The following is a 23,302-nucleotide window of genomic DNA, read 5'->3' on the forward strand; positions in this document are numbered from 1 at the left end:
TCGTTTCTATCTTCCTTTATTAAGAAACTTCTTTTACAATGTACTGGTGCAGTCCTTTACCAGCACGCAGGCTACAACCTGCAGAAGGCTACAACCTTCTCTCATTCTCCAGACTCTCCTGGAAGGGAGCTCCAACCCCCTTTGCTCTTGTACTAGCTAAGATACTAGTACGTAGGCGCCGGCCTACAATCTTCTCTCCTCCAGGTACCACGTTTCATATATTTTCAGACTGGATACTCTTGAAGCACAACACATAATCTGAAAGGCCACATTTCATCCAATTTTCATACTGGACCCATAACTATCATTGAAGCTCAAAATAATCACTACTAACATCATCAATCTCTGAATCAGTGAAACACTGAAACCCTGTCAATAACACAGTCACCAGAACACAGAGCAGAACTCTGCAATAACAATCAGAACCAACTATACCATCAAAATCATGCATCAGAGTGCATACGCTACTTGGAAGTGCTGAACCTGCGTGTATACGCAACTTCATCAAGATGAACCAGCGTATATGTCATTAATCACTTATTCATACTTTGCTGCACTTCCTGACTTCAGACATAACCATATCATGACATATACAAGGATAACATATGTGTTAGCACCCAGATCTAGTTCATTAGATCTCATAAATATGAGTCATTATGATCCTGATCCAATATTAGTTCTTATCCATCAATACTGAAGCTAAACACAATCAGCCAAACAAGATATGCAGAATACTGGCACCTTTAAACTGTCATCAGAACCCTTCAACAACCAGAACCACCTATAACTTCAAATATCATAGCTCAAAAGATATACGCTACTACAATGAACTCAACCTGCATACATACATGCTTACACCAAAGCCAACCCGCGTACAGATCTATAAATATTCAATCATGACTTGCAGCGATTTCAAACTTAAGTTATACCCAGTTCAGATCATTACATGTGTCAGTATACAGATTTAGAATAAACATAATCAATCATATAGAGATAGTTCATTTCAAACCATTTGATCCTGATCTATCCTTAGATCTTGTTCTCCATCCACCGGTGAGATCCCTCCTTAGCTCAGGTCAAGAAATGCATCATCAACCCATAACCTGCATACTGGATCTCATCCTTCATAAGATATTCAAGACTTTTCGGATGCCCTTGCCTAATGATCTTCTTCTCCTTTTATAGACTTAGGCCTTGCTCAATACCATGTTCCAAAACCATAATAAATCAATACCAAGAGCCCAATACTTGGGATCAACACACTTGTCGAGATACCATGGTCCAAAACCATAGGTTAAAATACCTAGGAATAACTACCACGGACCAAAAGTAAGATTTCCGACATGTACGTGCTTTTCCGTGCATGAAACTGCGTGTATACCCTACTTGGTATATAGCGAACCTGCATATACGTGACTTGGAATATAGTGAACCTGCGTGTATACCCTACTTGGTATATAGCGAACCTGCATATACGCGACTTGGTATAAAGTGAACCTACGTGTATACCCTACTTGGTATATAGTGAACCTGCGTATATACTCTTATTTCTTCATTCTTTGTAGTCTGATCATCAATTCTTTGCTACTGACCTGCTGCACTATAATCTGTCATTTTGCCATCAAGGACAACACTTGTCTCATAATGCCAACAGTCAGTCCAGATAAGGGTATACTAACCTAACGTTGTTCTTGAACTCCAGAAACAAGTGGTTGTTGTACAACAACTTGAGGAACTTGCACTTCTTGACCTAAAACTTATGGTTTCAAGGTAGAAGGATCAGTTTGTATTGGTTGAGATACAACAGTTTGAACTTGTGACTATGGTACAGTAGTAACAACAAGTGTAGTAGGAATGGCTAACACAACTTGCATTGGTTGTGTTGGATACACAAGCTTCGGTTGAACTGGCATTGTTGGTTTCCATTGACAAACTCTAATTGCAGATTGACCTGAATACTACAGGATATTACCATATGCTAGTCCTCCAGAATAAGGAGGATACGGTGAATAATATTGCTCTCCATATGGTGGAAATCTAGTATTTAATGGATACATAGGTCTTTGTTGACTAGATTTCCTAGCTTGATACTGATATGTAAGATCAAATTGTTGAGTTCCCATTAGAGAAGAACCAAGTAAAATTCTGGTGAGGACGTGGTTGATGACCATGGTGTAGAAGCAACCCCTAAGTGGGTTCCAGACAATGATTGGTAACCAACTGGGACAGACGATTCACCATACAAGTGTGACTCAGGTGTGGTAGAAAACATCAAAGAAGTTACAATAGAAGATTTTGTTGTAGCTGCGTCAGATGATATAGTCTGAGATATTGGCGGTTGTTTACTCATAGTTAATTGACCCAAGAGTTTTCCTAAAGAATTGACGGTACTTGAAAAGAAGGAGGATCAAATGGAGTGAAAAAATCAGGAGTATTAGGGTAAAGATAAAGCCCAATTCCAAAGTTAAACAGGGTTCCAGGTGTGGAATCTTCTTCCAATTCCTCCTCTATAGCAATTAAACCTAGTGGAATAACTTCACCATCAGGCTCGTAAAAGATTTCTGGTGTTGATGAAGTTGAAGTTTCAATAGTTACTAATGTCCGAGGGGTAATGGTTGATCGTCTTCTGGTAAGGTAGCAACTTCTTAATGTTCAAATTTGAAGTCTAGATGTTTGGGTAAATGAACAACAGTTTCAAAAAGAGGTTCTTGAACAACTTCAAGTTCAGATGTAACTTCTGTTTGAACTAGGATAGTGTTAGGATATTCCGACACATAGGATATAGTTAAGTTCAACTTGGTCTAGTTTAGAGTTAGGTAAAGTGTGTTTCTTTACCGTTGTACATTTTGTAACTTACAATCCGACGGTCACGATATGTAGTGATCCGACGATTACCGACACTTGATCCATGGCTTGACACCCGATTGGTCCATGAGTTCTATTTAAAGCGCATGGAGGGTCATTGTTCGGGTAATCCGTGCATGAGAGAAGCTTATGTAAATTTTCATTCTTTGATTAATAAATTGCCTGTAGTAGCCACGTTGGCGCAGGCCGTGGACTGTTTCCCTCTTTGAGGGTTTTAACCAAGTCAAAAATACTGGTGTATTGATCTGTGATCTGGTTGTGAGCGGTGTCCTTTTGGTGTTCTTTCTGAGGAACTTACCCTGTAAATTCCTACATGGTATCAGAGCTATTTGAGGGCCGCGTCCGTTGGTGATCCAAATCTGAAGCCGGTAGAACTACATGCGGCTGTCGTTTCCTAGATCTGTTGTTTCTGACTGCTTTCGAGCCGAGAGGACTGCTCTGTTGCGTTCGGAGCATCTGTTCCAGTGAGGAACCCCTTTCGTTTCACGCGAAAAGGTTTCCGGTAGCCCTAGCTGCGTCATTTTTCAGATTGGGAGGTATACAGTGTTTTTGCAGTTTACTGTTATTTTCTCTCTGCTTATTTCGGTTTCGGTTTATTTAGCCCTTTTTTTTAACCGGACCTATACCTTTCATCTCTGCGTATGCTCTTTGGCCTGCGACTCTATGTGATCTGGGCAAATCAGAAACAGAAAGGAAGGATTTTTCTCATGCGTATGCTCTTTTCCCTACACCTTAGTGTGATCTCGGAAAATCAGAAACATTGAGAAAAATATTTAGTTTTTCGGCTAAAGCTAACTTTGAGATTTTTTTTAAAAATATCTAGTTTTTTGGCTAAAGCTAACTTCGAGCCGCAAGGTTCTTTTTTCTTTGCATATTCGTGTTGGGTTTTGTGTTTTGTGTTTTGTAGGGAGAAAGAGCTTTCTCAAGGCAAGCACGCAAACCAAGGCCCCCCCCCCTCTCTCTCTCTCTCTCTCTCTCAAATTTTTTGTATAGATCAATTGGTTCAAAGCTATTTTAAGAGAGTAGAGGTCTTGGGTTCAAGTCTCCATTTTGTGGGGGCGGATTTTTTCATTCCCGCACATTCGCGCACTTTGCCGGCAACTTCAACAATTTTTTTTTTCAAAAAGCCATAACTTCTTCATCCGGAAGCCTTTTTCAGAGCCGTTTTTTTTTTAAACAGCCTAATTTTTCGAGATCTATCCATTGGAACACTTACTTTCAGCATATTCAGCTTCAGTTTTTTTTTTTTTAAAGGGAAAGTCCATGCCAAGTCATTCTTGACAGCACTAACTATTTCCAATGGATAGCCTACATGGAAGATTTACTTAGAAGTAAAGGTCTCTACAGAATAGCCACAGACCAAGAGAAGAAACCAAAAGATGAAGACAAGGCTGCAAAATTGGAAAATAGACAAGATCAAGCACGTGGTTTGATAGGGATGTCTATTTCTCCTGATCTTAGATTCCATATTGCAGAACTTGAGACTCCTCATGAAGCATTGGAAAAAATCGCTAAAGTTTTTGGGATTAAAAATGAAATTAGAGCCCATCAACTTGAAAATGAGTTGCTTACTTTGGATCCTAATAATTTTTTTTGCATTGAAGATTTCTTGTCCAAATTCAAGACCCTTAGATATCTCTTGGAAGGTGTTAAGGTTAAGAAAGAATATGGTAACCTTATTTATTCCATCCTTACTAAGTTGGGACCAGCCTACTCTGTATTTGTTTCCACTTTCCATTCTACAAGGGAAGCTTTCATTTGTCAAGGAAAAGACTACAAGGCCCCTTCCTTTGACTCCTTTTGTGATTCCTTAATAAGAGAACAAGAAAAAATCTTACACCTTGGCCTTCTTAATCTTGGAAACTCTTCCACGAAAGCGTTAGCCGCCCAGTAGCAACCAAATTCAAAGAATCCTAAGAAATCATATCCTCAAAAGAATGGTCCTAAACCAACTCAGCCTCAAAATGAAAGATCATTTCAGCAAAATGATAAGACCAATAAAAACAAATGGAAGAAGACTGATAGACATTGTAACTTTTGTAATCGAGATGGCCACTTAGAATCTAAATGTTTTAAGAAGATGGAAGCCTTGGAAGCCACAATGAAGAAACATAACATCCATGTGGAGCACACTTCAACTTCAACTTCCGGAATGGCACTTTCTGCATGTTGTTGTCAATCATCTCAGTCTGGTTATGCATTAAATGTATCTTCTTCTTCTCCTTCTCATGAGTGGCTCATTGATTCTGGAGCCTCTTATCACATGGCCAAAAACCAAGCCATGTTTTCTTCTTTAAATGATTGTAACACCAAAAATATATATGTTGGTGATGATAGATCTCTTAATGTTGTAGGGACTGGAACTGTTCATCTAGACAATGGTCAGTTTAATGATGTATTATGTGTTCCAACCTTATCCTGCAACCTTCTATCTGTATATCAGATAACTCATTCAGGTGAAGGTAAAATTGTTGAATTTTCACCTCATGATGTTGTAATCAAGGATCTAAGAGATCCTAAACAGATTCTAGCTACTGGTATTGCTGATGATTCCACAAGGTTGTATAAGTTTCACAACTTTGGGTCATCCAATCTTCCCTCAGTATTTGTTGGTCATAATGATGAAGTGAGCAAACTTTGGCATGAGCGATTTGGTCACTTAAACTATCGCTCCCTTCAGCATCTATGTAAAGAAAATATGGTGACAGGTCTTCCTATGGTATCTTGCAGAGATGGTGTTTGTTCCGGATTTGTACTCGGAAAACATCATCGGGACAGTTTTGACAAACGTGCCTCTTGGCACGCCTCAGCCCCTTTACAGCTTGTGCACAGTGATTTATGTGGTCCACTTCTTGTTGCTTCATTCTCTGGCTGCAAGTATTTCTTAACTTTCATTGATGATTTCTCCAGACGCACTTGGGTATACTTCTTAAAACTCAAGAGCGAAGTATTTAACACATTTTTGGCCTTCAAAGCCTTTGTTGAAAAACAATCTGGACATCAAATTCTTAAGCTAAGAACTGATAATGGTGGAGAATATGTTAAAAACACATTCATCAAATTTTGCACCGAAAATGGAATTCAAATGCAACATACTGTTCCATACACTCCACAACAAAATGGTGTAGCTGAAAGGAAAAATCGCACCTTAAAGGAAATGGCTAATTGTATGCTGCAATCTAAAGGACTCAGTCTTAGTTTTTGGGCCGAAGCAATTAATTGTGCAAATTATATAATCAATCACACTCCTACTAAGGTGCTAGAGAATATCACTCCAGAAGAAGCTTGGAGTTCCATTAAACCAGATGTAAGTCACTTTCGTGTTTTTGGAAGTGAAGCATGGGCCCATATTCCAGATGAAAAGCATAAAGCTTTAGAACCTAAGAGTGAGAAATGTACTTTTGTTGGATATTCTGAAGATGTAAAAGGTTATAGACTTATTCCATTTAAGTCCAAAAATGTTATCATTAGAAGAGATGTAAAATTTGATGAAAATAAATCGGCCTGGGAGCCTAGTCCGGCGGATGTGCCACCTCTTCCTATCTCTTCTACTTTTGAAAACATTTCTTCTTCAGATGATGAAAGTGAGGATGACAATCATCCCCCACCTTCTCAGGATCCTCAACTTCCAAGATGGGTCCGTGCTACTCGGGATGCAGCAGGTGATCTTGCCAGTGATCCTACAGATCAGCGACGTACACGTTCTCAGTTTGAAAGAGCCTCTTCTTTACTGGCTCAAGCTCCAGTAAATCATGATCCTGACACTTTTGCAGAAGCTTCAGGCCATCCACATTGGGAAGCAGCTATGAATGAAGAATATCATTCATTGTTGACAAATGATACATGGGATCTTGTTCCTCTACCAAAGGGACGCAAACTTGTTAGATGTAAATGGGTTTACAGAACCAAGTATGGACCAGATGGGAGAGTTGATAAACATAAATCTCGTCTTGTTGCTAAGGGCTTTTCACAGGTTGAAGGCATTGACTACACTGAAACCTTCTCCCCTTTTGCCAAAATGAACTCTATCCGCCTTGTTCTTTCCCTTGCTGCCTCTTTAAAATGGGAAGTCCATCAGATGGATGTTAAATCTGCCTTCTTGCATGGGGACTTGCATGAAGAAATCTATATGGAACAACCCATTGGCTTCATCCAAACAGACTCCAGCCTTGTTTGTCGACTTAAGAAATCTCTTTATGGTCTCAAGCAAGCTCCTCGGGCTTGGTATGCCAAAATGGATAGCTTTCTTTTAGAATCTGGCTTTTCTAGGTGTTATTCTGACAATACTGTCTACACCAAGAAAGTGGGCAACTCTCTTATCATCCTTGTTCTTTATGTTGATGATCTTATTCTTACTGGTAGTGATCCCAACCTTATAAACCATGTGAAGTCCAGCCTTAAAAAGAAATTTGAAATGACAGACTTAGGACACTTACACTATTTTCTCGGTCTTCAAGTCTTGCAATCCAAGGAGGGTATTTTCCTTTCCCAGTCCAAGTGTGCTTGTGATATTCTTCGTCATTTTCACATGGAAGACTGTAAGCCAGCCCCTTCTCCCTTTTAGTCTGGAGTCAAACTTTTACTCTCTTGTACTTCTCCTGAAGTTGATGCTACCTTATACCGTCAACTTGTAGGAAAACTCTTGTATTTAACCCATACTCGTCCTGACCTTTCCTTTGCTGTTGGCCTTGTTGCTCGTTTTATGCAAAACCCCCGTGAAAGTCATTGGAAAGCAGCCAAAAGAATACTTCGTTATGTTCGAGGTACAGTACAGTTTGGGATTCATTACATTGCCAAAGAAGCTCCTCTATTAGTTGGTTTCACTGATTCTGATTGGGCTGGTGACCCTGATGATCGGAAGTCTACTGCCGGTTATGTCTTCACTCTTGGTTCAGGACCTATTACATGGGCTTGTAAGAAACAGGCTGCCATTTCTCTTTCGTCAGCAGAAGCAGAGTATCGTGGTGTCGTGGAAGCTAGTAAGGAAGCCTTGTGGCTTCGTCAGATCCTATCAGAGTTTGGCTTTGAGCAGCAGCATCCAACCACACTTTGGTGTGATAGTCAAAGTGCCATTCAGCTATGCAAAGATCCAGTCCAGCATCAGCGCAGCAAACACATTGAACTACACATGCACTTCATCAGAAAGCTCATTCATGACCATGTTCTTGAAGTGCAATATTGTCCAACAGATGATCAGGTTGCAGACATCTTCACAAAGGCTCTCACAGAGGCGAAGTTCACTAAACTTCGATATATGCTTGGAGTTCAGGAAGTTGTCACTAAGGTGGGATAGGCTCTAGTGCCTCCTTCCTTCTCCTATTGTGTCATATTTGTAAATCCTTCAATCCTATCCCAAGTTGTTCTTAAGGGGGGATGTTAGGATATTCCGACACATAGGATATAGTTAAGTTCAACTTGGTCTAGTTTAGAGTGAGGTATAGAGTTAGGTAAAGTGTGTTTCTTTACCGTTGTACATTTTGTAACTTACAATCCGACGGTCATGATATGTAGTGATCCGACGGTTCATTCTCTCCTCGGTATTACCGACACTTGATCCGTGGCTTGACACCCGATTGGTCCATGAGTTCTATTTAAAGCGCATGGAGGGTCATTGTTCGGGTAATCCGTGCATGAGAGAAGCTTAAGTAAATTTTCATTCTTTGATTAATAAATTGCCTGTAGTAGCCACGTTGGTGCAGGCCGTGGACGGTTTCCCTCTTTGAGGGTTTTAACCACGTCAAAAATACTGGTGTATTGATCTGTGATCTGGTTGTGAGCGGTGTCCTTTTGGTGTTCTTTCTGAGGAACTTACCCTGTAAATTCCTACAGATAGATTCTAGATTAACATTTGGTTGAACAGATTCAAGTTCAGAAATACTTTCTTGTTGAGAAATTTCAAGTTGAGGATCAACTTGTTATTGAACAACCTTGGTTACTGTTTCACTAGGATCAGTGCTAATGTCCTCAGGTAATTGTGAAACTTATTCTTCAAAAACAGATGGGCCAGAAATAGTTGGAGTAACTGGAGTCTTAGTACTTATCAAATAGATGATTTAGGTAATTCAGATGAAGAACTAGGAGTTCTTGATGTACTAGAATTAGTTAAGCAAGACTGCTTTGCCCGAATTGGTGTTGCTTCCGGAGGCAAAGGCAGTTTTCTCGCTGTTATCCACGAATGACGGGGTATGGGTTGATGTTCCTCCACGATTGTTGATTAATTTTATTATCAAAAAATCAATAAATAGAAAGGGGTATACTAGGCAAAATATTTACCAAGTAACTGTGAACTGCGGAATACCTCCCGGCGAACCAAGAAGTACAGACAGGCAATCTCCCTGAATGCTATGTTTAGTGTATCACAGTTTACAAGGCGTCCGACTCAATTACTTAAGGATGGAAAACAACCTAGTGTTGTCCTCCTATATATACCCAAAGGTACTGTTAGAAAAATATTATATATGACAGAGAAATGCAAGACATATAATATGCGGAAAAACATAAACACATAAAACCAGAGAGACACAGATATAAGTGGTTCACCCAGTTTGGGCTACATCCACCCCGAACAACCAGTCTTTCCTTTCCGTTATCGAGTAAAATGAAGAGACACAACCTACAGTAGATCCACTGTAATATCATTTGTTTCCTCTCACAGTCTCACCTCTCTGCTTCTCGCTCTAAAAATACACACATTCCACAGCTTCAATACAATACCCTCATACAAAGAGAGTGGTTGCCTTCTAGGGAAAAACCCCTAAACTAAACATAAATTATACCGTCAGATCATCCGCCTAATGAAGAACCTAGATTGACTAAAAATTATTATACTTTTACAAGGCAATTTTACATCTATTTTTATCTTTAGGGGCACTGCCCTTGAAACCCCCGCCAGGGGACCATTGGCCCCCGGACCCCCCAGCTAGGGGGGATGGCCCCCCCCGAACCCCCGTAGGGGGGACAAGTCCCCCCCGCACCCCCCTGCATGGAGGGGTGTACATTCTTCCTGGGGTATACATCTAGCTGAAACAAAGACCTCTAAATTAGGATGATAATCATGCTCCACACCCAACAATCTCCCACTTGGAGAATGATTGTAGCAACTCCATCATTGCTTCATTTGTTGGAAAATGACTCCTCTTTGGACCTAGTTATTTCTCATCTTCATCTTCATCCTTGAAGACCAACTGAAACTGAGCATATTCTTAGTTTCTCCCTGGTTACAACTTTTGTTAGCATATCTGTAGGATTCTAGCTAGTGTGTATCTTTTCCAACTTCAACTCTCCATCTTCCAACACTGATCGTATGAAATGGTACTTGAGCTATATGTGTTTAGTCCTGGAATGAAATGATGAGTTATTTGCAAGACGAATGGCACTTTGGCTATCACTGTATAACGTGCCCATATCATGCTTCTTACCCAATTCATCCATAAACCTTTGTAACCAAATCATTTCTTTACTAGCCTCTGTAGCAGCGACATACTCTGCTTCTGTTGTTGAAAGTGCAACAACACTTTGGATTTTAGAAACCCAACTAACAGTTGTTCCACCTACAGTAAATACATATCCTGTAGTGCTCCTCCTGTTATCTCTGTCACCTGCCATATCTGCATCAACATATCCTTGTATAGAAAGGCTTGAACCACCAAAGAATAATTCTTGATTTGTGGTACCTCTCGAATATATGAGAATCCATTTCATTGTCGTCCAATGTTCTTTTCCTGGATTATTCATGTACCTACTTACAACTCCCACTGCATGTGCAATATCAGGCCTTGTGCAGACCATTGCATACATTAACCTTCCAACGGTTGATGCATATGGAACTTTAGATATATAATCCATGTCTTCTTGGGTCTTTGGGCACATCTCCTTACTAAGTTTGAAATGGCTAGAAAAAGGTGTATTAACTGGTTTTGCATTGTTCATATTAAATCTTTTCAACACCTTTTGTATGTACTCATTCTGAGACAATGTTAATTTGCGATTTTTCCTGTGTCTAGTTATTCTCATACCAAGGATTTGTTTTGCAGCTCCCAAATCCTTCATTGCAAATGAATTTGCAAATTTTATTTTGAGCACATTTGTTTCCTACATGTTAGACCCTGCAAGAAGCATGTCATCTACATACAATAACAATATAATATGGTTGCTATCATTTTGCTTTTTTAGATAAACATAATGATCAGAGTGACATCTAGTATAACCTTGTTCAGACATAAACTTGTCAAATTTTAGATACCACTGCCTTGGAGCCTGTTTTAAGCCATACAGGCTCTTTTTCAACCTGCACACTAGTTTCTCCTTCCCTTTTACCTCATATCCTTGTTGTTGTTGCATATATATCTCTTCCTCCAAATCCCCATGGAGAAAGGTTGTCCTTACATCTAACTGCTCTAGATGCAAATCTTCAACTGCTACTAGACTTAAAATAGTTCTGATTGAAGTCATTTTAACAATAGGAGAAAATATTTCATCAAAATAAATACCTTTATCCCTTCACCGCAAGTATAGCTTTGTACCTCTTTTTTCCTCCATCTTCTTCCTTTAGCCTATAAACCCATTTATTATGCAATGTAGTTTTACCTGCAGGCAACCTGACTAAGTCCCAAGTCTGGTTATGCATTAAGGAGTCCATCTCTTCTTCCATGGCTAGCTACCACTTCTTCTCGCTTTTAACCTGCATTGATTCTTCATAACATTCGGGTTCACTAGAATCAGTCAACAATAAATAATATAATGAAGGAGAGTATCATTCAGGGGGTATACTTATCCTGGTAGATATTCTAACACCACTTTCAGGTGTTTGGGATGCCTTTTGCTGTTGTGGTGGTTGTTGTTGTTGTTGTTGTTGATTATTATTATTTTCAAGCACCTTTACTTTTTCAGTGATCCCATCAAGAACTGTTTATTAGTTGTTTTCTTTTTCTTGTTTCTTTTTCTGCAATTGATTCTTATATAAGACCTTTTCGTTGAATATTACATCTCTGCTCCTAGTGATTTTGTGATTTTCATAATCATATAAGTGATGACCAAAATCATTAACACCATATCCAATAAAGGTACATTTATTTGATTTTGCCTCAAGCTTTGTTCTATTTTCTTTATTAATATGGACAAAGGCCTCACAACCAAAAGGCTTTAAAAAGGAGTAGTTTACCTTTTTACCTGTCCATGCTTCCTCTAAAATGCCACCATCCAAGGAATTTGAAGGCCCTCTGTTTATTAGATAAACAACAGTATCTATAGCATCTGCCCAAAATTGGAAAGGAAATCCTGCATGCAATCTCATGCTCCATAATTTTTCTATTCATCCTTTCTGACACACCATTTTCTTGCGGTGTTCTTGGAACTATCTTCTCTCTTCGAATTCCATGCTCTAAACAATACCTATCAAACTTTTTGCTGCAATATTCACCTCCATTGTCTGATCTGAGACACTTCAATTTCTTTCCTGTCTCAATCTCAACCAAAGCTTTCCATTTCTTGAAAGTATCAAATACATTAGATTTTTTTTTGAATACAATAAATCCAAGTTTTTCTAGTTGCATCATCAATAAAAGTAACATAATAATGAAAGCCATTGAGAGATGATACCTGAGCAAGTCCCCATACATCTGTATGCACAAGCTCTAATTTTTCAATCTTCTTTTATTTCCCAACACTGAGAAATATGACTCCCTTATGTTTTCCATAAATGCAATTCTCACGGAAGTCCAAATCAACATTCTTCAAACCCGACAACAAATTCCTTGAGTGAAGAATCTTCATCCCCTTCTCACTCATGTGTCCGAGCCTATGATGCCATAATCCTGCATCTGATCCTTTGGAAGTTAAAACATTAACAGAGTTAGAAATACCATTGCATAAATACAATATACCACCCTTTTTACCTTTTTCTATTACCAGGGCTCCTTTGGTGACCTTTGAAGCTTTATCTATGAAAGTTGTCACACAACCTTCACCGCCTAACTACCCTGTTGAAATCAGATTTTTCTTCAGATCTAGAACATGCCTTACCTCCTTTAGTAGCCATTGGTTTCCATTCTACTGTTTTACAAGAACCTTACCCATTCCAACAATTTTACAGGTTTTATCATCACCAAAATGGACTTGTCCAAAATCTCCTTGAACACAGTCATGAAAATATTTCTTATCAGATGTGGCATGGAATGAGGCCCCTGAATCTATAACTCAGGAATCAATAATATATTCGAAAGAAAGAATCAAAGCATCTTGTAACATCTCACCTGTCACATTTGCTTCATGATTGTTTTCTTGTTGTGAATCTCCTTTTATTCCCTTCCGAGATCTACAATCTTTCTTTAGATGTCCTTTCTTTTCGCATTTCCAGCACACTATCCCCGATCTGGACTTGGATCTTCCTTTCCTTGATTTACTGTGATATCCTGATCTCTTTCCTCTTTCCATTTTTCTTCCCCTAGACTCTATACTCAAAGCCTTACTCGATGTCTAACTGGAGCTTTTCCATCGCATTTCCTCACTAAGGATAGCACCGACAACATCATCAAACTTTAAAGTACTAGATCCAGAAATAGAGTTACTAATGGCCATTAATAAACCATTCCAACTATCTGGCAATGAGCACAAGAATACCAGAGCTCTAACTTCATCATCAAAGTTTACCCCTACAAAAGATAACTGACTTGTAACTGTATTAAAATCATTTAAATGGTCTGCAACAGATCCACCTTCTGACATCTTCATATTAAATAATTGTTTCATAAGAAATACCTTGTTTGAGGCTGAGGGTTTTTCATATAGTTTCGCCACCACCTAAATCAAACCCTCTATTGTTTTTTCCTTCAAAATGTTGAAGGAAACTGACATTGCAAGGCACAACCATAGTGTTCTGAGTGCCTTTCTATCTAAAATGTTCCATTCTTCATCTATCATAGTCGTCGGCTTCTTTGTTTTTCCGGTCAATGGTAGGTACAGATCTTTTTGATACAGATAATCTTCCATATGCATCTTCCACAATGGGAAGTTTTGGCCGTTAAATTTCTCGACCCTAAACTTACCATCTTCTGCCATTTCTCCCACTCGAACGAGAAAACCTTCTTTCTTGCGAGTTTATCAGCCAAATAGACCTTCGGCTCTGATATCAGTTGTTAGAAAAATATTATATATGACAGAGAAATGCATGACATATAATATGTAGAAAAACACAAACACATAAAACCAGAGAGACACAAATATAAGTGGTTCACCCAGTTTGGGCTACGTCCACTCCGAACAACCAGTCCTTCCTTTCTATTATCCAACAAAATGAAGAGACACAACCTACAGCAGAGCCACTGTAATATCTTCTGTTTCCTCTCACAGTCTCACCTCTCTATTTCTTTCTCTGAGAATACACACATCCCATAGCCTTAATACAATACCCTCATAAAAGGAGAGGGGTTTCCTTCTAGGGAAAAAAACCCCAAACTAAACATAAATTCTACCATCAGATCATCGACCTAATGAACGGCCCAAATTGACTATAAATTAATATACTTTTATAAGGAAATTTTACATCTGTTTTTAGCCTCGGGGCCAATGCCCCCGAAACCCCTGTCGGGGGACCACTGGCCCCCGGACCCCCTAGCCGGGGGAGATCGCCCCCCCCCCCCCCCCCCTCGAACCCTCGTAGGGGGGAAGGGTCCCTCCCGCATGGAGGGGTGTACAATCTTCCTGGGGTATACATCCGGATGAAGCAAATACCTCTAAACTAGGATGATAATCATGCTCCACACCCAACAGGTATGTGGAGGCCCAGTCCATATAAGTGTTGTCTAATGCAAAACCGCACAGTGAGAGCAATCCCATATACTTGATGTACTGTAACACTTCCCTATATACCCGCAGGTACTTGGACAAGCTACGATATACTCACGTACGTGGAATGAGGTATCTGTTATGAAACCAGCTCAAGAAAAGATAGAAAAGATAGATCAACGCCTTAGAATTTAGCCTCTTCGAGGGGGAAACCTCATTTACATTACATAAATGAACAATTCTTGGATGATACAAATGAAAAGACCTCCTTTCTATATATAGGAGTCTAAAGGGTCATAACATAATCAGAGCCGACATAACCATAATAATGTAAGGGCACAATAATAACAATAGTGGGCTTCTATGGGGCACAATAGTAACAATATGGGCACTACATGGGTACATCAATATAATAAGTGGGTTATACTAATAACAATAAGGGGTTACACTAGTAGTATAGTGGCCTAACATGCCCCTCTCCTTCAAAAAGCGTTGTCCTCAATGCTTGAGTAGTTCTTGATGCTTCTGTATAAAATTCTTGTCCTCCCGTGTGGGATATTCAACAGGTAAGTTCTTCCACTTGATGAGATACTCTGAAATTGATCAATTTCATAGCTGTCGGGTTCTTGTTTCTGTGACTGCTCCAGGTTCCAATATGATTTTTCCTTCCTCTTTAATTTCTGGCAATATTGTTTGAATTGGGATCTTTTGCAACTTTTGAATAAGTGGCCATACTTCTTCGTCCTTCTTCCATTCATCCCTTGCTTCGTTTATCCAATCTGGTTGGATAATATAAATAGCAAAAAACAATTCTTCCACATCCTCATCCTTGAAGAGTCTTCCCGTTCGGTAAGGTTACCATTTTTTAAGTGCCTGTTGTTTCATTTGATTTTGCACCGAAGTGGCGTTATCCTTTAAAAGTTGGAGAAATTGTTGTTGATGCTCGATGTGATATTTCACTGCTTGAACCTTTTTCTTCTTGATATGTCCTTCTATCTCTAGAGTTTGAGGAGTGGTAATTTCTTCCAATTCTTTAAAAGATATGGTCGGATTTATTTCTTGATGCACGATGTGATCTTTCACTTCTTGAACATTTTTCTTCTTTATATGTCCTATTATCTTGATAGTTTGAGGAGTGGTAATTTCGAACAATGAATTACAAGATATGGTTGGATTCATTTCTTCTTTCTCGATGTGATCTTTCACTTCTTGCACCTTTTTCTTCTTGATATGTCCTTCTATCTTGAGAGTTTGAGGAGTGGTAATTCTTGCCAATGCTTTACAAGATATGGTCTGATTCATTTCTTCTTTCTCTGGGGTGGGGTCCTGGCGTATATCTTCTTCTTTTGTTGTTTCTTGATCCTTTTCTTCCTCCTCTTCATATTCTATGTAAAATAATTTCTTCTCAGCACACTTATGACCTTTAGTGCATTTGCTATGACAATTGTAACAAAGCCCTTTTTCTCTTTTTTCTTCCAATCGTTGTGGTGTAACCCTTGTAGGTTGTGGAAGGCTAGGAGAAACAACACTTCCATCTTTACAGTTGTGAGGGGTACACTTCTTGGTTTCCATAATTTTTCTTTCCACTATGTCACAAATCCCTTTTACTCTTTCCAATTGTTGTGGTGTTGCTCTAAATAAGGTGTTGCTCTTTGTATCCTCATAATGTGCTATCATTTTCTCCGTGAAAATTGACCACGTAACAAGTTGTTTACGAGAACAAAGCCCTTTGTACCATAAAAATTGATCTGGTTCTAAATATGAAGATGCAATACATACCTTTTGTAACATTTGTACACCATGTATATCAAAATATTGCTCCATCTGAAGTATCCAATTTACTGGATCCTTGCCATCAAACTTCCTCATCTTGTTTTTTCTTGATTTTAGGAGCTCTACCTTGAAACGACTGTAAATTTGTACTTTCGGATCTTTAAGTTTTGAAATTGTGACCTATAGTAGCCCTCTGTGTCCTCTTTCCAATTCCACCAGTCTGATCCAAATTGGATTCTCCAAGAAAGAGTTATGCACAATCTCCCAAGATGACCTAATTATAGACTAGTTCAGTAGAGCGAACTTGTACGGCATGCCACGAGTCACTGTTTCAACCTTTGGATCTCAAAAAATACATACAAGAAACTACAGTCCGTCCTCTTTCTATAACTTCTTACGAAATTTCAATCTGATCCGTAGAGAGAAAGTTATGACGATTTTCCCCAGGTCACCTGTTTTGAATGTAATTCAGGAGTTTGCAAAAAGACCAACTTCCTCAGATCATAACTCCGCAAATATAGCGCGAAAAGATTTGAAATTCAGACCCAAGGTTCAGTGAGATTTCTTCTCAAATGGGTTTTTTTTTGCGACTTCTGAAATGTCACAGAAAAAAAAGTTATAGCGAAAATGCCACGATGACCTGTTTGGAGCAGCGAAACCCTAGAATCCAAAGCTCTGATACCAAATGTTATGAAACCAGCTCAAGAAAATATAGAAAAGATAGATCAACGCCTTAGAATTCAGCCTCTTCGAGGGGCAACCTCCTTTACATTACATAAATGAACAATTCTTGGATGATACAAATGAAAAGACCTCTTTTCTATATATAGGAGTCTAAGGGGTCATAACATAATCAGAGCCGACATAACAATAATAATGTAAGGGCACAATAATAACAATAGTGGGCTTCTATGGGGCACAATAGTAACAATATGGGCACTACATGGGTACATCAATATAATAAGTGGGTTATACTAATAACAATAAGGGGTTACACTAGTAGTATAGGGGCCTAACAGTATCACACTCGAGATGTATTGCAGACAAGTTAGCGACAACTGCTTTGTTTTACGACACCGGAACACGTCTCTGGCCTATAACCACTAAATTTTCTTGTTAATGATAATGCTCCATTAGGTAAATTGATGTTTACTTTAAGTTGATCTTGCTTAGGAATTTGCCTTTCAAGTTCACCACATGTTGTATTTTCAAATTCCTAGGAATGCAACTATCGTGATAAGAATTCTTTCCATTCAATTTAATGATGAAAATCCTAGCTACTTAGGGATAGAGCAATCAGATTTCTTTTGATCAAAGAGAAAAGAGCACAATCTAAATGAAATTTCACTACAATATTCCTATCAGCACACACAAACTTTCTCAATGCAGCATGCATGTATTTCTTTTCGATTCCCTTAACATGTGTGAACAAAAAGGAAATATGCACATACAATCAATCAATCTTTCATATGAATGAATACTTTTACAAAAGTTCAAATTCGAAGGAAGAGAAGACTTTACAACACTTTCTTTCGAATGAAGATTAATCAATTATATCCTAACTTTGACTATTTATCGATAATGACAAAGAAAACATGAAGAAACATTAATCAATCCAATCAAAACTGGGCTGGACCAAGATATAAACACTCATTTTTAGAGACATAACATTCAATTATTAATCAACAAACAGTCAAATAGAGAAAATTTCGTAAAAACTCTTTCCAAAGCTGGGAAACTAACCCCAGGAGGATTAGTGTAGCCCAAAGTGGGAGACAGTGCACTTCAGAGCACTGTCCCTAAGCTAGGGATGCTCTGTAGCGCACTATGTCCCTCACAAGCCTGCACTCGTGATAGCAAGCCATTTCAAGAGGCAATTTGACATAGTTTTGATGAATTTTTCAATGTAAACAGCTGAATTACAATCTATGAACACAAATAGAGTCTACAAGGATGCCTTAGGAGGTGGATAAGCTACTAGGAAAGAGGATTCTTCCCTAGTGGAGTTGCCAATTTGTTTTGGAGAATTTAGCATCTATGGATAAATACTAATTCACTAGACAAGTAGCTATGCCCAGAACAATAGTTTAAAGTGTTTTAGACTTTCCCTATAAGAAATAGATAAGAAGAGAGGATAGAAGGCCTACCTATAGTTCATGTTTCCTCTCGTCTCCCCTGTATCGATTCCGTCGCTCCCTCCCATACTTAAATCGCTTGAAAAGTACCCTGTCAACACAATAGAAGACGAAAATTGATCAGAGCATATGATCCATTGAATATAAATGAAAGAAATCAGAAGAAATTCATACATATAAGCATTATGAAAGAACACATCATATAACAATGTAAACTTTGAAACGGGAACTGATACTGTTACCCGTTTCGTAGAGATAGCAAAAAAGTGACCTGATTTTGAAAAGGGGTGATGCAGAACACACGTTTTTTTAGAGCATGGTTTTTGGCACTTTAATTTTTTTTATGTACATTATGTTTTAGAATGGTAGTGATTTTCATGCTGATTTAAAAAAGTGGGTATTCTGCAACACACCCTTTTTTTAAAAGACCTGTTTTTTGGCTTTAAATTTTCTAATGTATAAAATGTAAATAATTATTTTGTAAATTTGATCATTTTTGAAGTGGTCGTTTTCTTCATATTTTCTTGTTTTTTATTTTAATTTTAATTTTTTTGTAGTGAGGTTTTTATTGTTTTGCATTTTTAAATTAGAAAGTTGATATTTTGAATTTTCGATATTCTACATATTTATACATCCTTAATTAATTTTTCAATACACATGAAATAATTGTTTCTAAAAAAAATATTTTTTAACAATGGACATAAAAATAACCATTTTTAACATAAATATAACTAAAAAACTACACGTTTTGATAATTTTTTGCTAGAATTGACATGTCAAAATCACAACTTTTATACGAAAATTGTAACTAAAAATGGTTAAATAATAGTTTTTTTTATGAATTTCATGTCAAAAAAAAATAATAATCACTTTTTTTTTTCAAAAAATAATGATTAACTTAAAAATCAATGCGCAAATCACATATTACAAATATTAAACGCATAACAACCCTAATTGAGCGTTTATTCTTCTCATAAAATGTCAAAGTCAAAACATTGCAAAGCTTGATTTCCAAGCATAACTTAAATTTAATCAACAATGTCACGTAATCCAAAATCTTCATCCTCTAGAGTTTCATCATTGTCTTCTTCCACAATATTTTCTGTTTCCTTTTGTTCATTTTCCTCTTCTAATAGATCTTTGATGTCTGTGAATCTCCCAACGTATGTCTTTCCAAACATTCCATGTAATGGTGGTTGGGGTTCCTTTGCCTTTTTTGCCACACGTGATTCACTAAAGTCCCTTTTCTTCAACCCAATTTCTTGCATTGCATCTAGAAGAAATTGAAGAGCATTAATTCTTTACTGAATGAAATTGCACTGTACTGGATCTTTTTTAATTGCAATGCAATTTCTTCCTTTTTGAAGGCAACATGCTAGTGTTGTACCTAATTATCAAGCACAAAAGAAATAATGAACTAAATTAGTACAATGACATATTAATTAAAAAATAACATAATGAAATTCAATTCCATATAATAAAACTTACTTGAGCCTAAAAATAAATCCAGAACTCAATCTTCTTCATTTGAACATATGTTTATAAGATAATCAATAATTGTGGTTTTTGATAAATGTTAACTATCTCTCCTTTTTCTTCTTTGTCTTCATATGTTAGTTTTCTCACAATAGCATCATAAGTTAGTATTTGGCTATGAATCTTTCCGTCTACCCTATGAATGAACTCACAATCATTTATAAATTGTTGATCTTCATTGTTAAGAAGATTTGACTTTTGCCTGTAACATGAAATATAAAAGTTAAATTAACTTGTACATAAATAAATTTTTCAACATTAATCAAATATACATTTTAAACATCTTACCATGTAAGCTGCATTCTTGAATTTGTTTTCCCCTTGAATCTCGACAATATCATTGCCAATTGTGTGTCTGAATGAAATGTCACAAATCTCCATAACGGTGATGAAGTGACTTCTACAAATCCCACAATCACTTTACTAAGAGCTTGATAAGTATAAGGGTCACTATCATAGTCAATGTTTGGAATATTGAAACCATGGGGAATATCTGCAATGACTAGGGCATAATCCCTTTTAGGTATGAGTTTAGCAATGTATTCACAGTCGCCTTGTATTGCTTGATATTGAATAGTGTCTATCCCATTCCAAATGAAATGATTAAGAGTTGGATCAAGTTGAACATTCTTAATACATTTCTTCCTCAGTCTTTCAATCTTTATTTTTTTCAATAAAGGTTTTGAAACTATCTAGCGCTCCATTATCATCCTTCCTCATCTTTTATAAAATAAACAAATATATGTGTAAATTATAAATTAAAAATAGTACACAGTTGAATAAAAATGAATGTATAAATCAAGATACCTTTTTAAATGCAAGATAAAAAGCTTTTAATGTTGATGTAGAACTTGAATCTGGATATTTGCGTACAACATCATCCCAACTATCTTCATTCAACAATCTAACCATTTGTTCTTGAATTTTCATGTAAACTTTGTGACTGCATAGATAAAGTAACAAAAAGCTAATATAATGATATGTATAACAAATAATACCAAGAACAACATGTTTTATTTAAAATATAATTATAATCTTGAAATAAATAAAAATAATTCAACAAACTTACTTTTGAAATTCTTCAGGCATTTCCTCCAATGATAATTCCCCTGACCTCACACGAGATAATATTGTTTTGACAATTTTTTCATCTCTCACTCCTTGCATCGCCCTCCAAGGTGTGATAGTCATATCGTCTAGAAGCTGCTTCATTTCAGGAGCTGATTTACTGTTGTTACATATCAATGGCTTAGACTTTTGGACCCTCTGGTTTTTAATGGCAGTGTCTTCCCACGTGCTAAAAATCTCATCAATCAACTTCCAAACATCTCCAGTTTTAAATGCCAATTGGAAAATGTTATCAACACCTCTGAATAAATCAATATTTTTGTTGCCCTTTCCACCTTTTGAATTGGTTTTCTCTTCAATTTGACAGCCTATTTCCATACAACATTCCTTTTGGAAATCTGTAGTAACATTTATCCTATCCCCACCACATTTTTCTTCAAATTCACTATGAATAAATCTAACCCTTTGGATGAAAGTCATAGACATCCTATATTCATTATCTGAATTATGATCCCATGTCACTAACTTTGCTTTTGTATTTGATAAACTAGCGCAAATGATACATTTCATTATTTCAAAACATGGGTTATTAAGATATTCCTGCATAAATTGTCTTTGAGCTTCTACAGAATGGTTCCCCCCAAGCACATAATAATTGTATTCAAAACAATTTTACTTATCAAATGCTTCTTTGTTTGGAACTTGAAGTTGATACACAAGAAGCAAATAACTAACCACATGAGCATATGGATTGTACCTCATCGATGTCTTCAAGTTGTGAACATGCAGGTGATGTGGCTTTCTAACTTGATATTCACATTGTCCTCCACTTTCCTTATAGGTTTGCCTAACATTAAGCTGAAATGTACGACCAGCATCAATTAAGTTTCCCTTTGTCAAATTCTCTCGAATGGCATTTTGTTTTGTTTTGATAATGCCATCCTCTAAATCAGCTCCTAGTGTAATGATTTCTCTGCTTTCTTTTGAAGTTTCACTAGGTTCTTGACTGATGGTAGTGACTGCTTCAAAATCTTCAACTTTACTTTTCTTCGTCATAACATTCCCAACAGATTTATTCTTGGGCATTGTTTCTTTTCGTCTTTTACTGCTCTTCTCAGTTCCAATGCCATCTTCAGTAATGGCAACATATGCTTTACTGTCAGTTTCAACTTCATCATCCTCAAAAGTAACTTGTTTACCCTTGCTAGATTTATCCACCAGAGGCCTTTTTTTCTGATTCTTTGGATGTAGTTTTGTAGCATCATCAATTACTACATTTTGCTTGTTTTCCATATCTTCTTCTGACACTGAGTAAAAACTGCTGACAACTTTCATGATATCATGCTCTGTGAAATGAATGCCTCCCAACCTAATTGAACAACTTTCAATAAAATTCTGCCAAACAAAATATCATATGTCAATAAAAAACAAAGTTAAAAAAATATAGCGAAACACTTTCAAGAACGCAAAATACAAATATAAATAACAATACTCACGATGTTTTGTGTCATCTCATTTACGATTTGTTTACGCAACTTTGTAGATACTTTGTAGATACTTCAGTGTCCATTACCGAACACATATCTATGACTCTTCCCATCACCTCAAAAATTCCATTATCATTCGGTATATCAATATATAGATATATATTCACATTTGTGCTTTCTATTTCTTTCACATACCAGATTCTTGATGGAAATTTCACCTCTTTTGAATTCTTCCAATCTGAAATCATCTTCTTATCAATTGAGGCACTTGAAAGATTTGTAGCCATGAGGTCAGGTGAAGTCTATTCACCAATGTTTCTTGAAGATGCACCTTTAAGAGTCTTTGGTCCAGAAAGATTCACAAAAATTTTCTTTGATGCCATTTTCCTGAAAAATAGAAACACATAAATCAGTAAATAACAAAAACATATTAACTTAAATTAAAAATGAAAATATATCATAAATTTTTTATTTGTATAATTAGAATCGCCCAGCCACCCCTAATGGGCAGGAGGGCGGGTCGGTGGGCAGGCCGGAGGTCGAGTGAGGGATGGCGGGGCGGGGTGGGCAGCTTGGCAGGTGAGGGCGGGCAGGGTCGGCAGGCGGGTCAGGTGGGTGTGGGCGAGAGGGGTGCACGGGTGTGGACGGGCAGGCAGT

General features: G+C 37.4%; 1 long non-coding RNA gene across 4 annotated transcripts in view; it reads right to left on the minus strand.

Annotated features, from left to right (window-relative positions):
• LOC149180577 (uncharacterized) overlaps positions 1-23,302 on the minus strand; it is a 350,426-nt gene that overhangs the window by 291,942 nt on the left and 35,182 nt on the right. For 2 of the 4 annotated variants that reach the window (XR_016256951.1, XR_016256950.1), the window contains exon 2: positions 18,567-18,645. This is a non-coding gene — a long non-coding RNA (uncharacterized LOC149180577). Of the gene's footprint in view, positions 1-18,566; positions 18,646-19,704; positions 19,942-23,302 lie in introns of those variants that run through there. The other 2 variants (XR_016256953.1, XR_016256952.1) reach the window with 1 other exon arrangement.

This window comes from Pinus tabuliformis, chromosome 3_2 (genome assembly GCF_031772625.1).
Source record: "Pinus tabuliformis cultivar Carrire ecotype Pingquan chromosome 3_2, CPIR1, whole genome shotgun sequence".
NCBI classification, from domain to species: domain Eukaryota; kingdom Viridiplantae; phylum Streptophyta; class Pinopsida; order Pinales; family Pinaceae; genus Pinus; species Pinus tabuliformis.